The sequence below is a fragment of the Hemicordylus capensis genome, chromosome 2, assembly GCF_027244095.1.
Source record: "Hemicordylus capensis ecotype Gifberg chromosome 2, rHemCap1.1.pri, whole genome shotgun sequence".
NCBI classification, from domain to species: Eukaryota; Metazoa; Chordata; class Lepidosauria; order Squamata; family Cordylidae; genus Hemicordylus; species Hemicordylus capensis.
The window spans coordinates 326,373,893-326,388,254 of NC_069658.1; the positions used below are offsets into that span (position 1 = coordinate 326,373,893).

The 14,362-nt window shown below is 43.3% G+C and overlaps 1 protein-coding gene across 3 annotated transcripts in view; it reads right to left on the reverse strand.

The window, feature by feature from the left end:
* Positions 1–14,362, reverse strand: part of BSN (bassoon presynaptic cytomatrix protein) — a 337,777-nt gene that overhangs the window by 141,974 nt on the left and 181,441 nt on the right. The window contains exon 1 of one of the 3 annotated variants that reach the window (XM_053295173.1): positions 10,186–10,249. The exons of the other annotated variants lie outside the window; for them this stretch is intronic. The gene's annotated coding sequence lies outside the window, so the exon portion shown is untranslated. Of the gene's footprint in view, positions 1–10,185; positions 10,250–14,362 lie in introns of those variants that run through there. 3 annotated transcript variants of the gene reach the window in all.

Below are 14,362 nucleotides of genomic sequence, written 5' to 3' on the forward strand. Positions count from 1 at the left end.
AGGAATTTGCAACAGGAGCAGACAGCCAAGTTCTGCCAGGGCCAAAACCAGCCCTTGCCAGATTAAGAAATCATTGTAATTTGCCCCTTCCTATCACAAGCAGTGTGCTGTTCTTTTATTATTGACTCTCAGATATCCTAACTCTCAGATATCTCAGTCATGGATGGAAAATATAGGGTCAATTTACAAGAGACACATTTTCTACATGGAAGTTTCTTCTGTGCAGGTGTTGTGCAAAAACCCATGTGTAGTGATCAATACATATGTATCTATTCTGCACAGTTTCTTACAAAAATGACATCCCCACAGGAAATTTTGCTTCACATTAACTAGTTCTGGGTGACAGGCAATGGACAAGAATTTGGCAAAAGAATTTGGGCAGTATAAAAATATGTTAAATAAATAAAATATTTGTTTTTATCTTCTTGTAAACCTCCCAGAGACATAAGTTTTGGGTTGTATAAAATATGTTAAATAAATAAAATAAAATGATGTTTCATTTACCAAGAAACGCAGACAATGTAAGCATAAAGCTGGCTACAATAAAGCAGGAAGTGCATCAGAGACCCTGGGCAACAGCAAGGTCTTCTATATGCAAGGAACTATCATATTTGCAAGGAAATTCCTGTCTCTAAAAGTCATTTCACTTTATGATATACATATATTTAATTAAAGGATAAACAAAGTACAGTGTTTAAGAAGCAAAGCCCCACACACCCAGTTCTTTTCCCTATGACCAGAATAGGGTCATGTTCTACTGGAATATCTCCTATGTTTATGGATAACTTTCTACTGAATTTCACTCTTAGTGGAAGCAAGCTAGGTGTGTTATTTATGTTTCAAAATCTAAATCTAGATCAATTTGCTTGGATTAATATTGAACACACAAAATTTGAATCTAGATTAATTTTAACCTGCTCCTTTGAAATGAAATTGCATTGATATAAATGTAAAGCTGGCTTTATTTAACTGAATGACTATTTACATTTCAATTATTTTTTAAATCATATGAAGTTCAGAATAATATCTAATTCAGCAAAGGAAATTGGTTAATTTTAATTCTGTTTCACTGAATATAAATTTTTGGCAGTTTGAGGGAAGCAAATGTTTACATCAATTGCAAACATCTTGTATTTTTAGAGCTAAATGGCTATTTAGTACAATGTGTTGGATGTAGAGAATTTTGAATTCATAAAAATGAAAGTGTAAATCAGCTTTCTAAGTTTAAAAGCTGCACCTACCAAAATTCCCTTCCTCCATATACAACTAAAAGGAAGGCACTCTCCTCCTTTGCAGCTGAGCACTTGATCTGCAGCCCAGTTCCTTCTTTTCCCCCACCAGCAATGGGTTTTCCCTTCTGAGTCAAGGCTTCCTTTCTCTTCCTTGAACTCACCCTCTTCTTTCAGGATTTCCATTGAAAAACCTCCTGCCTTGCAAACTGCAAGCCACAACTGCTCACAGGTTGGAAAATGCTGCAAACACAAGTGTTTTTTTTAACAAGAAGGAGGTGGGACAGGATGGAACCTGGAGAGCATCCACATTTCTGGACCTCTCTAGGCACGAACTCTCTGTTCACTTAACCCTTTCAGCTGCTCCTGAAAAACTAGTGTGTTGCAATTCTCTTACATTTCTTTTATTGTATACATTTTTAAAAAGAAACAAACATCTTCTGCAGGGGCAGGGGGGAAGCATCAGCCTGAGAAAGCACCAGTCAGATATAATTTTTTGAGACTACTGGAGAGCAGGCTGGGCACAAGCAATTTACTTACTTTGGACTCTGTGGTGGGTCAGAACTTGCAGCAAGAACCTAAGACGAGACAGCAGGGCAGGCAGCCGCAGTGCTTGCAAATGGGAACAAGCAACCCCACCCAGGTTACTAGGATTCCCCCTCCCCAGCACTTGCCAGTGTTTGCTGCCTGAAAGCAAGCCCTCTAATGACTCGGAAGAGCTTGCTCAGGCTCCTCGGAGCTTGAGGCCACGCCCCTTATATGTCACATGCAAAGGGGAGGGGCCTCAAGCTCCTTGCTCTGGCTCTTTGGAGCTTGAGGCCACGCCCCCTTGACACCACATGCAAAGGGGCGTGGCCTTGAGATCCAAAGAGCGTGAGCAAGCTCTTTGGAGTCATTTCAGTCAGAGCTTGCTGGCTGAAAGTATCTATTCTTCCTTTCTCTCCCTCTCCGGAGGAAGAGAAAGGGGATAGACGCTTTCAGCCAGCAAACGCTGGCCAAAATAACGCAAGTGCTCGCTGGGGGGCGGGCGCCTCTCCGGACCTCAGTTAGGGCGGGGGGCATGGCAGGCAGTTTGTGCCCTCCCTGCAATGGCGCCCAAGGCACGTGCCCTGCCTGCCCCACCCTCGTTACGCCCCCGCATTTGTTAAATGACTGCCAGACTGTCTATTAGTAAAGACTGGAGAAATGTTAATTTCTCAACCATGTTAGGCTGGTTAATCGGGTTCTGGGTTGTGGCATGCTTAACTAAACTAAGTTAGCGTGAGTCATGGAGGAAAGACAGTTGATAAATGTATACACATACAGAGTTAAATTATTCCATCCTAGAATGACAGAATACAAGACACTGAAGTCGTGCACACAACCTCCGGCTGCCACTTGGGAGGGCTGCGGGGGAGGCAGGAACTCGCTTGCCTTCCTTGGCAGACGAGCAACAGTCGTCTTTGCCTCCGCCACACCGAATGCCCACACGAGCGGCAGCACAATGAAGGCAAATACTGGCAGCAGGTGGACTTCCCCCTCCCACATCCCAGAGGGCCCCACACCATGAGTGCCACTGCTCCTTCCCCCAGGCTCACTGCCGGAAATGGTGGCGGGCCGGGCAGAAGCCTTTTGACCCGGCGGCAAGCGTTCACATGATCACCTGCTGAGGTTAAACAAACCATAGGTTCATTAAACCTCAGTAAACCACTGGGTCAAAAAGCCGGGCTAAGCTCTTTGAGAGCAGCTGGGAGCCCTCCGCTTCTGGTGCTCCAGATGTCACAAGCTGCCTGGGGTAACCCAAGCAGCTCGTGCCATGAGAACAGCCTCAATATATAGTCATGTTTGAAACAAGAATGGGATAAGAATAATGTTGTTATCTCTATATTGTGTCTATAAGTGATTATGATATTAATAATAATAATAATAATAATAATAATAATAATTTGTCTATGCTGTTAATATGACAGTCCACATAGCTTGATAAGTGTTCTGCTGTATATCTAGAAATCACTGCTCAGCCCAGCCTTCAGTGCTAGTTCTCAGTGTTTGATATGAAACCTGTTCTCATGCCCTGACAATCACTTATGTCACGTGACTATGAGCAAAGAGACAAAAAGCTGACTGCTGGAATGTCAAAATATATGAACCAGTAGGATCTTCACTGAAATTCACAGGCCTTACAGACGTTCTAGTATTTTCAGAATGAGAGCTTGAGTATTTCGTTAAAAATCACTGACATCGGCTGAAAGAGTCTTGTGACTCTTTTGTTAGCACTAAACCATGTACAGTTAAGAGAGTAGACATTATACATGCAAATGAATGAGGAAACAATATCCCAAAGGAGGGCTTCTATTTAAAATTTCCTACAGCAACACTACAAAGTCCAAAGCAGCACTACAAAGTCCAGTCTTGTTTTATGACACTAGCTATGATAAGCAAAACATCAAATGAACATTTATATTGCTGAAGAAAAATGATCCTATCTGCCAGTGTTTCATCTTTATCTTGAGTTTAAAACATCAAAGCTGAGCTTCCACAGTAACATGAAAGCACATCCGTAAATAGGAAGGGAGAAAGAGTGTACAGGTCAATATATTCTCTGTCTATAAAACTGCTGGGCTTAATTTGATAAAAATTGAAAATTTCACACTCTAAGCAGTCCCATGCTTCAAGCGTTGTTATTAGCAAGAGCTAAGTGACATCATCTCACATCTCTCACACTCATGATCAACACTGTAATGAATCATAAGACATTATTATTTCTTCAAACTTAAATGTTTTATGATCAAGCAAGCATTTTTTCATAGTGCAAGAGTGGAATAGTGAGAAAAATGTGTGATATTTTCCATATCTTCTGCTACATATATGCTTAGATTCACTTGTTAGTCCTGAGAGCTGGCTTATGACTTTTAACCACACTTTTGTCTTTCATCTGTATATTGCTGTTTGACCTGTCTCTGACTGGAGAGAGACTATGACTATGTTAAACTCATCAAATTACAGGTTAGAACTGTAATTTCTGGAGTCTGGACATTTAAACTCTTAAAAATGTATGTCTTGGAATCTTGCAATTAACAAGGAACAATAATGCTGAGCAAGGTAAACAGCAAGCTTACATTTCCTAATGCTTTAATTCTGCACCTATATTTATGTTTTCTTCTGAAAATGCAGAATGTGTTTATAATTCTTTCACCCTGGATGCTTCTTAACTATGTGCCATACCTTATGTGCCTTAAAACACTGCACACTACAAGGTTTTTCATAATTTATAAAATATGTTGAGGAGTTGAGTGATCTCCAGGAAGAACAGACCTCAATCCAGAGTAATGACTTTGCTCATAATGACACTAGTGCTTTGCTTCCAGTCGTTTTAAAATGGAAATGCTGGTGGCAGCTGAAATAGTCAATCCTAGGGGCCAACTTAATCTCTATTCATTCATGTCATTTCTGGAAGTAACCTGTGGCAAGCAAAGCCCAAGTATATCACACACATACTTATTTTTCCTGTTGAATTTCCAGTCTGGCTTTCATCATAGCTTGCTGGAAATTCAATGGGTCAGGGGTGGGTGGGTATGTGTATTACATATTGGACAAATGTAGAGAGTGTAATAGAAACATAGGGGTTGTAGAAGTAATTGAAACATGGAGACAGAGTACAGTAATAGAACTTTAGGGTTGAGGTCAGTGTTCCCTCTAACAGGGATTCCCAGATGTTGTTGACTACACTTCCCAGCATTCCTGGCTACAATGCCTTTGGCTGGGCATTATGGGAGTTGTAGTCAACAACTTCTGGGAATTCCTGTTAGAGGGAACACTGGTTGAGGTGTGTGTCTTGTAGGCCATCTAATCCAACTCCCTGCTCAGTGCAGGAAATCCATAGCTAGAGCATCTCCAACAGAGGGCTGTCCAGCCTCTGGTTGAAGACTTCCATTGTTGAACTGCTCTTACCATTAAGAAATTTCTCCTAACTCTCAACCAACATCTGCCCTTCTGTAACTTAAGCTCATTAGATTTAGTCCTGCTCTTTATCCTCTTCTGTATGACAGCCCTTCTATGGCAGTGCTATCATGTCCTCCCTCAGTCTTCTCTTCACCAGGCTAAACATACCCAGTTCCTTCAACCTTTTCTCGAAAGACTTGTTTTTCAGAGCCTTGATGATCTCTTCTGAACACATTAGAGTTTGTCTACATCCTTCTTAAAGTGTGGTTCCCAGAACTACATGCAGTACTTCAGATGAAGTCTGACTCATATGGAATAAAGTGGAATTATTACTTCTCATCACTTAAAAACTATGGTTCTCTTAATGTAGTCTAAAATTGCACTAGTGGGGTTTGTTTGTTTTTTGCTTAAAAAAAAGTTCCATCACACTGCTGACTCATATTCAGCGTGTGATAAATTGCAATCCAGCAATTCTTTCATATTTGCTATTTTCAAGCAGGGTATCCCCTTTATTCTGTATCAGTCCTTTCTTCTCCTTCTCCTTCTCCTTCCCTAAATGCAGAAGAATTTGCATTTTTCTCTGCTGAATTTCATTTTGTTAGCTTCAGCCCAGTTCTGAATTTTTCATTGAACTGACTTCTAAAACAGTTTTGTGTCATCTGCAAATGTAAGGAGGTTTTTTCTTGTCTTTCATCTAAGTCATTGATCAAAATGTTCTAGACTCAGTACTGGGCTCAGAATAGAACCCCATGGCAACACACTTAAAACTTCCCTTCAGTTTGATGAGGAGCCATTGATGAATGCTCTCCAAGTACAGTTTTCCAACCAGTTGCAAATCCAACTAACAATATTACTATCTAGTCTACGTATGACCAGTTTGCTAACCAAAATACTACGGAGAACTTTGTCAAACACTTTGCTGGAGTCAAAATGAATTACATCCACAACATGCCCAGAATCCACTAAACAAATGTGATCGGTTTATTGGGGGGGGGCGCTTTTTGAAGAAAGCAAGATGAAACAAGTCTGGTAAGATTTGTTCTTGACAAATCCATGTTGGAGTCTATTAATCACTGCATTCTTACCAATAATCTGTTTTAATGCCTTCCCAGGTATCAAAGTCACACTGACTAGTCTATAGTTTTCTGGATCCTCCTTTTTGAGGACTGGGACAACATTACTCTGTCTTCAGTTTTGTGCCACCTCAACTGCTCTCCAGGATCTCAAAATTGATAGGCAAAGGTTCTGAAAGTACATCAGCAAGTCATTTTAGGGCCCTAAGATGCAAATTATCCAACTTTGAGGTCACTTAAGGTAGATAGGTGTTTCCTGACTAACATCTTATCAGTTCTGAATTGTAAGCTGATTCGTCATCAATTTTCATTCAGTTCCTCTTTAGGGAGAAAACAGAGGCAAAATAGAAGTTGAGAAGTTTGTCATGCTTGCTACCACAAGACCAGCTACTCTTCAACTGCTGCTTTCCAATTCTGGGAATCATCCTGCTCATCTCAGCTATACCTATCAAGTTGTACTTACCTTCCTGAACTAGAAGTTCATACTCATCTTGTTTATTTCCCACACTCTCTATACATTAGTATATAGCCATGGATATTATGCTCTGACATCTGTGCCACTATTTTATTTCCGAGTCTGCTAGGCAATCCCACAAATTCCCCAGTTTCTCCTACAGCACCCAAATCATTGAGCTTTAATACTTATCTTTAGACTCTTTTCTCCATCACCACAAAATTTAGTCTAAAGGCCTCTTGATCAGATTTTGTCAGGCTTCTGTCACATTATTTCCAGTCCTGTGAAGTGCAGGCCATCTCCTGCCAGTAGTCCTTCATTAAGTAAACTTATACAATGGTCTGATAAACCAAATCTCTCATCAGTACCACCTGCACAAACATTTACCTGAAGCATTTCCCTCCCTCCCTCTCTCTGTACTTCTCTGCCTTTTAAAGGAAGAATTCACAAAAATACCACCTGAACCCCAAAGTCATTCACTTTTCTTTTCAGAGCTTTATAATCAGTTGTGATGTCTTCAGAGCTGTGCCTGGCAATGTGATTTGTGGGCAAAAGGGAATAATGATCAGCAGGTTTGATCATTCTTGGCAACCTGTCCATCACATCCTGGATCTGCACATCAGGGAGACAGCACAATTCATGAGCTAACAGGCCTGGACAGCACACAACCACCTCTGTACTCAGTAGGGAGCCAACCACCACCACCACTCTTCTCCTCTTCTTGAAAGTGGTGGTTGAATTATTATTATTATTATTACATTTATATCCCGCTCTTCCTCCAAGGAGCCCAGAGCGGTGTACTACATACTTGAGTTTCTCTTTCACAACAACACTGTGAAGTAGGTTGTGCCCTGTGAATCAAGGCAGATGGCTATAATTGAGCGGGTGGATCAAGCATCCTCAGGCCGTGGCTGCTCTAAGTACTTACGGGGTCCCCCAGAGGCTTCCCCCTGCTTTCCCCCAAACCTCGGGGGGGGGCTCCAGATGCTTGTTGACCCTCGCTTTGCTCATGCCTGTAGCAATGATGGGCATGCTGCCATTTTGCTGCTTTCACTCAGTTCTTCAATCAATTCATCCCCCAAGCCAACCTCAACAGCACGTGAATAAAGTGCCGAGTGAGAGCAGCGAAAGGGCAGTGCACCTTTCTCAAGACTAGTGGCCATGTCCCCTTGCATGGGATGTCATACGCAGGGGCGTGGCCACCAGCCTCAAGATGGATGCGCTGCCCCTTTGCTGCTCTCATTCAGCATTTTGTTCATGCACTGTGGGGTTGGGCCGGGGGGCAAATTCTTTCTCTGCTTGGAGCAGAGAACCCAAGCTGACCCCAATGGCATGTGAAAGAAGTGCCAAGTGAGAGAAGTGAAAGGGCAGCACACCCTCTTGAGACTAGTGGCCACATCACTTGCTATAACATCACACATGGGGGTGTGGCCATGCGCACTTGCGCACACACAAAAAGTTACTAAGGGGAGGTAGCCACCAGCAAGAGCTGGTCCCTAAGCCACCTGAGTGTTCCCTATGCCCCTGGCTGAATCACCTGTGTCCTTAAAGGGTTGAGAGTCTTATGTAGTCTGCTGTAGTTTTCCTCCACTGGGATACTTAAAGTCACTTATATTGGGATGATACTGGAGGCTTTTAATTTAAATCCAATAGTTCAGAATGTCCTGTTCTTGATGGTCACATTCTTTCATGCATTTTCCTCCCCCTTGCAGATTTCCTCCTGATGTTGTCCTTGTAGCAGTGTCCTTTGTGTCCTGTCCTCATCCTCCTCATGAACTCCTCATCCTCTCTAACGAAGTGAAGTGTAGAAATTCACTCCTCCAGTCCTCTGATCTTCTTTTGAAGGAGCAACCAGTTGCTGCAGGTGTAGTATACGATGCTTTCAGTCAAGAAAACAAACCTAGTATACACATTGCAGGTCACTATCACAGAATCCTCACTGCCCATCTTCTTACTTCTTATGCCTTAAGCTCAGCCTCTATAGATGGAGTGGTCTTCCTTCCTTCCTTCCTTCCTTCCTTCCTGCTACCTGAGGCCTTGTGAAGTAGTGCTGTTTAGGAGATGATTTAGTGCAGTTTAGCTTACTGGTGGTAAGAAAACAGATTGGGAAGAAGTCTTCAGATTTATCAAGAAGAAGTCTTGATAAATTCCCAGCAATCTCCAGTGTCTTCAACAAAGGCTGCTGCAAGAATATGCAGACAAGCTGTTACCTTCCCAGATCTCGACTCACTGGTAGAGAGAGCCCTGGGTGGCAAGAAGTCCAAGCTCTGGTGAATTCCTGGCAATCTCTGGTGTCTTCAACAGAGTTTGCTGAGGGGAAATGCCAATGAGATGCTACCTCCCCAGATCCAGACACTTTGACATCTGTCAAAAACCTACTGTCTATACAAGCGCTAAACAAAGTCAATAATAACAGTTTTTAGTACTATAATCACCACCATTAGGCCTGTGCAAAGTGGGGCTCTAGGAACCACTTTAGAATTTCTGAAGCATCTCTGATTTGGTTTGGCCCCCTTTGGCCCCATTTCTAGCCAAACCCCTCTGTCAGCTAAGTTTTGTGCGCGCGCACACGCGCGCGCGCACACACACACACACACACACACACACACACACACACACACACACACACCATCCTTCAAACTACTTATTAAGACTAGCAGAAAAGGCTCTAGTTTTTTCTTTGCTCCCTGTTGCGAGAGAGCAAACAGTTGCATTCCACAACTTGACTTTTAAAAGGACACTTCCCTCCCCCTTTCCCCTTGGACTCCTGAGAAATGGCATGGGTGCTTCCAGGATTTGTAGTCTTTTCTGAAGCTACAGCAATGGATTCAGCCAGTTTGCGTCACATCAACTCCAGTTCAGTTCCCACAGATGGCGCTTTGCTTCAGGCTGAAGGGGCTTGAAGCAGATTGAAGCGGGCTGAACATGAATGCTGAAGCTTCACAGAAACTTTGAAAACCACCCAAGAACCACCTATGAACCACCAGCACCTCAAAGATCTAGGCAAAACAAGAAACCAGAACACCAACTCTTCCTGAAGGCTTATGATCTACTGGGACAACATTAATCTTTTTTGTTTTGTTTTTGGAGGATCTATGATTCCTAAGGTCACATATTATTCTTGTGATTACAAAATTACTGTCCTCTCAAATAGTTAACAGTCTGGAGAAATACAGTTTCTAGGCAAGAAAGGCAATACATATCAAATTGTATCTTCTAAATTTTAAATAGTCTGCCACTTGGGAAAACAAAGCTGATTCACATACTCAAAAGAAGCTGAGAACTGTGTTGTTGTTAACTGTGTGATCGTAGACAGTATTGAGCTGCTCACTATTTAACGATAAAAGCCTGATTGAACACAATGTAGAATCAATATCTGAGAAGAAAGTAAATATCTTATCAGATAGCAAAAGTGTCTCCACAACAACTCTTAAGTAAGAAAAGAAGTTGGAGAAATTATAGCAGTTCAGAAAGCAGGAACAATGGGGCAAGGACAAAAGTACAATACCAGGAGAATCCCAGAAGGCCATCATATCATCTACTGCTGTGGGAACTTGGAAAGGAAAACAAAGGTTTCCTTACATCGGCAACTGAAGATGATACTTGCAAAATGGGCACGCTCTTTTTATTTGGTCCTTTTTCAGACTTGAAGGGGGTAGGGAGGAAAGCACCATTCAGGAGCAGGATGACAAAAAATGCATTTTTTTTAAGTTCACTGAGTTTTTAAGAATCTGTCTTCTCATTTTAACTTCACGAGCAAACTCAACTAAACATGGCTCAAGAGGCTGAGCAGAAACAGATAGGAAATTATGATGATTTATTGTTCATAGCAAAACATAGCATCCAGTGTTTAATGGGGGAAAATTCTTGCTCTCTTTTGCAAATGGTAACTATGGATATGGCAAGTGTAATGGAGCATACCCTGTGTTTGCAGGGAGCATTCTGTTGGGGACAGGGATACTAGGGTTAGCAACCCAACACTGGTTTGCTGGTTAATTGGTCCCAGCCATGACAAAGAGAGGAAATGTTGGCCAGCTGGGAGAAGCTGTTTATAAAGTTACATTGTGGATTGATGAAGAGGGACAGGGACCTAGGGAATTACAGAAAAGAAGATTGGCAATGAAGATGATTGGTGGGGGAATTATAGTCCAGTTTATTAACTGTAATCACTGAAACATATTACAGCCAATGTCTCTCTAGTACATTGAGCAGCACTTGAGAAGACACCTAACTTGTACCAAAGGCTCTCCCCAGAGTTATTTATGCAAGGCAGAAATTAATTGCACAATTTATTCTTTTACAATGCAAACTAAGGGAGACAATACTGCATCTCCGCCTTCCTTCGTTTCACCTACATTCTCTCTTTCTACTACTGTCACTAATGATCATTAACATTCCAAATACATCGAAAAAACAAATACTTTTTTAAAAGCTCCCTAAAACACAACTTTCTTCCTTTAATGTAAATATATAAAATCAGTTTCTATAACCTCTAGCTTATTCTAAGAGCACACACCGGCAGGGGGGAGGGTTAGTGGTCCTGTTAGGCCCAGACTTCAGGGGCCCCAGGCTTCAGCAGCGTGTCATGGGCCCCCTGCAGCACCCATCAGCTGCCAGCACCAGGAGTCTCCTCCCTGTTCCCCAGCAGCCATCCTCCTAACCCCCTGGTTGTCCTCCCTCTCCCGCCCCATCGCTTGCCAACGTGGTGGCATTCCTCCCCACTTGCTGGGGCTGGTTGCTGCTGCCACACTTCTCTGCCCTCCAGCCACCAATGGAAGCAGCAGCATTCCTCCAGGAGGAATGCTGCTGTTTGGGTGGGGGGGAGAAATGCTGCACAGCATAGGTACCAACCAGCCCCAGCAAGTGTGGAGGAATGCCACCGCTTCAGTGGGGAAACTGGGGAAAAGCACAGTGGCAACAGGAACCAGGTCCCAGCAAGTGGAGAAGAATCCCCCCCACTCGCTCGAGCCTGGTTCCTGCCACTGTGCTTCTTTCCACCACCACACTTCTGTCACCCGCTGAAGCAGTGGCATTTCTCCCCACTTCCTAGGACTGGTTGGTTTCCACACTGCCACACGTCTTCCCTCCTCCCCACTGCCTGCCAAAGTGACTGCATTCTTCCCCATATGCTGGGGCTCAGTTGTGCTGTTGGTTGGGGCTCAGTGGCTGCTTCTGTGGTGGTATTTCTTCCCTTCTCCCCTGCCCTTGCTGGCTCCTTCCTTCCTCCTGAAGAAGGAAGGAGAGAGAGTGGAATGGAGGAGGAAGGATTGTCCATGCTGGTATCAGGTCAGTGGGAAGTATGTTATTCAGAATTTCTTAATTCTAAAAATAATTTCAAAAACATTTCAACAGTTCCCTGAGCATATTCTGGAGTAACAACTAGTGCACTCAGCTAATTATGTGGCAGGATTGTCCATGCAAAACTTGGTATTTGCAGGTCAGTGGGAAGCATGTTACTCAGAATTTCTTCTAAAAGTGCAAAAAACAAAACAAATAAACAAACAAAAACCCCAACCACAACCTTTCCCTGAATGTATTCTGGAGTAAAAAGTAGCTGTCTGCAAGAAGTTGTTTATTCTGCAAGTGCTTTCATAATGTCTAAACTTTCATATCCAAGTGAGTCTTCAAAAAAGAAATTAGCCGGATTGCGCACATACTTGTGTGTGTATGTGTGTGTGTGTGTGTTTGTAAAGGGAGAGGATGCTTATCTTGCAAGGTGAGCTCTGTAAGCCCATTAGATCCAGAGTCCAAAATTACATAGCTGCGGGGGGAGGTCCATATGACATGTTCTTGCATTTTATGTACTTTTCCATGGACATTGTGAGAAGTGTAGTCTCTTGGAACTAACTGTCCTTGGATTCCTCTCTGTGTGGGCCTGCCATGGGCTAATCTCTATGGCTGATTTCCTGAGAGTTCCCTGGACTTCAGAGCAAAATTCTTGAGCCACTGAAGCTGAGCCATTTTCTGTGTGGGCTTGTCATGGGCTAATACCGGCAACTGATTGGCTGGAAAACCAGTGATCCCCTTTGCTAGCTGAGGGCACATGTAGCGCCACAGATCAAAGCTGGTGCAGGGTCAACACTCTGCCATTCCTCCTTGTCTGCCACTCTGGAAAAACATTTGTAGCTGGGACCACTTAGATTCTCTCTGGGAGTAGTCACCCTCTTTTTGCATTATGCACGAAGCAGCAGATTTGGGACACACATCAGAGCTGCTCTTGCCTCTCTCTTAGCTGTATATCTTCCTGTATCTCCCTTCCCATCTCTCCATCTCCTTCTGCCCACATTCCAACCAACCAACAGCTAAACTATTAGAGTCTTCACTGCACTGTTACCCTATCCTTCCTGATCTTGTCTAGAGAGTTGCTTTCACTTCTTGTGCAACTGTAACTGTATCAAGGTTGCCAATTACCACATTTTACATTGTGCTTCTGCATTTTTACACGTCTGCATCTTCTGTATCTTGTTGCCTCTGACTTTTGCTCCTCTGGGGTACCCTAACATGATCTTGCCTCTGTCTAGACCAGGGGTTGGCAACCTTTCAGAAGCAGTGTGTCAAGACTTCAGGGGCGGCTCAAGGAGGTGTGCTGCTCAAAGCAAAGCTGGCATCCCCGCCTCACTAGCCCTTCCCTCTGTGTCAGCCAAGCTGCAATGATGCCACCCTCCACATCACTGATCATGCCCCCTGACAATGCTGGGCTCGAAGCACTGCACTGATCACCACTCCTGTACTTCTCAGTGGCATTCAGCGCTCTTCTCTAGCCAGTATTGAGCATTACTGGCTGGTCAGTTTCTCTAAGAACATATGAACAGTCCTGCTGGATTAAGCCCAAGGCTGATACAGTCCAGCATCCTGTTTCACACAGTGGCCCACCAGATGCCTCTGGGAAGCCCACAGGCAAGAGGGCATGCCCTCTTTCCTACTGTTGCTCCTCTGAAACTGGTATTTAGAGGCATCTTGCCCCTTAGGCTGGAGGTGGCCAATAGCACTCAGACTAGTAACCACTGATAGACTTGTCCTCCATGAATTTATCAAAGCCCTTCTTAAAGCCATCCAGGCTGGTGGCTGTCACCACATCTTGTGGCAGAGAATTCCATAGATTAATTATGCATTGTGTGAAAAAGCACTTCCTTTGTCAGACCTAAATTTCTTGGCAATCAGTTTCATGGGATGACCCCTGGTTCTAGTGTTATGCAAGAGGGAGGGAAATTTCTCTCTCTCCACTCTCCCTACACCATACATGGTTTTATAGAGCTCTATCATGTCTCCCTCAAGTCATCTTTTTTTAAACTAAAATGCCCCAGGTGTTGCAGCCTTGCTTTGTAAGGAAGGTGCTCTAGGCCCCTGATCATCTTGGTTGTCCTCTTCTGCACATTTTCTAGTTCTTTAATGTCCTTTTTGAGGTATGGTGACCAGAACTGTTCACAGTACTCCAAATGTAGTCGCATCATAGATTTATATAAGGGCATAATGATATTAGTAGTTTTATTTTCAATCCCCTTTCTAACGATTCCAAGCATGAAATTGGTCTTTTCCACAGCTGCCGCACATTTTGTTGACACTTTAAACAAGCTGTCCACCACAACCCCAAAATCCCTCACCTGGTCAGTCACCAACAGCTCAGATCTCATCAGTATATATATGGATGGGTCCCCTCTCTCAATATGCATCACTCTACACTTGCT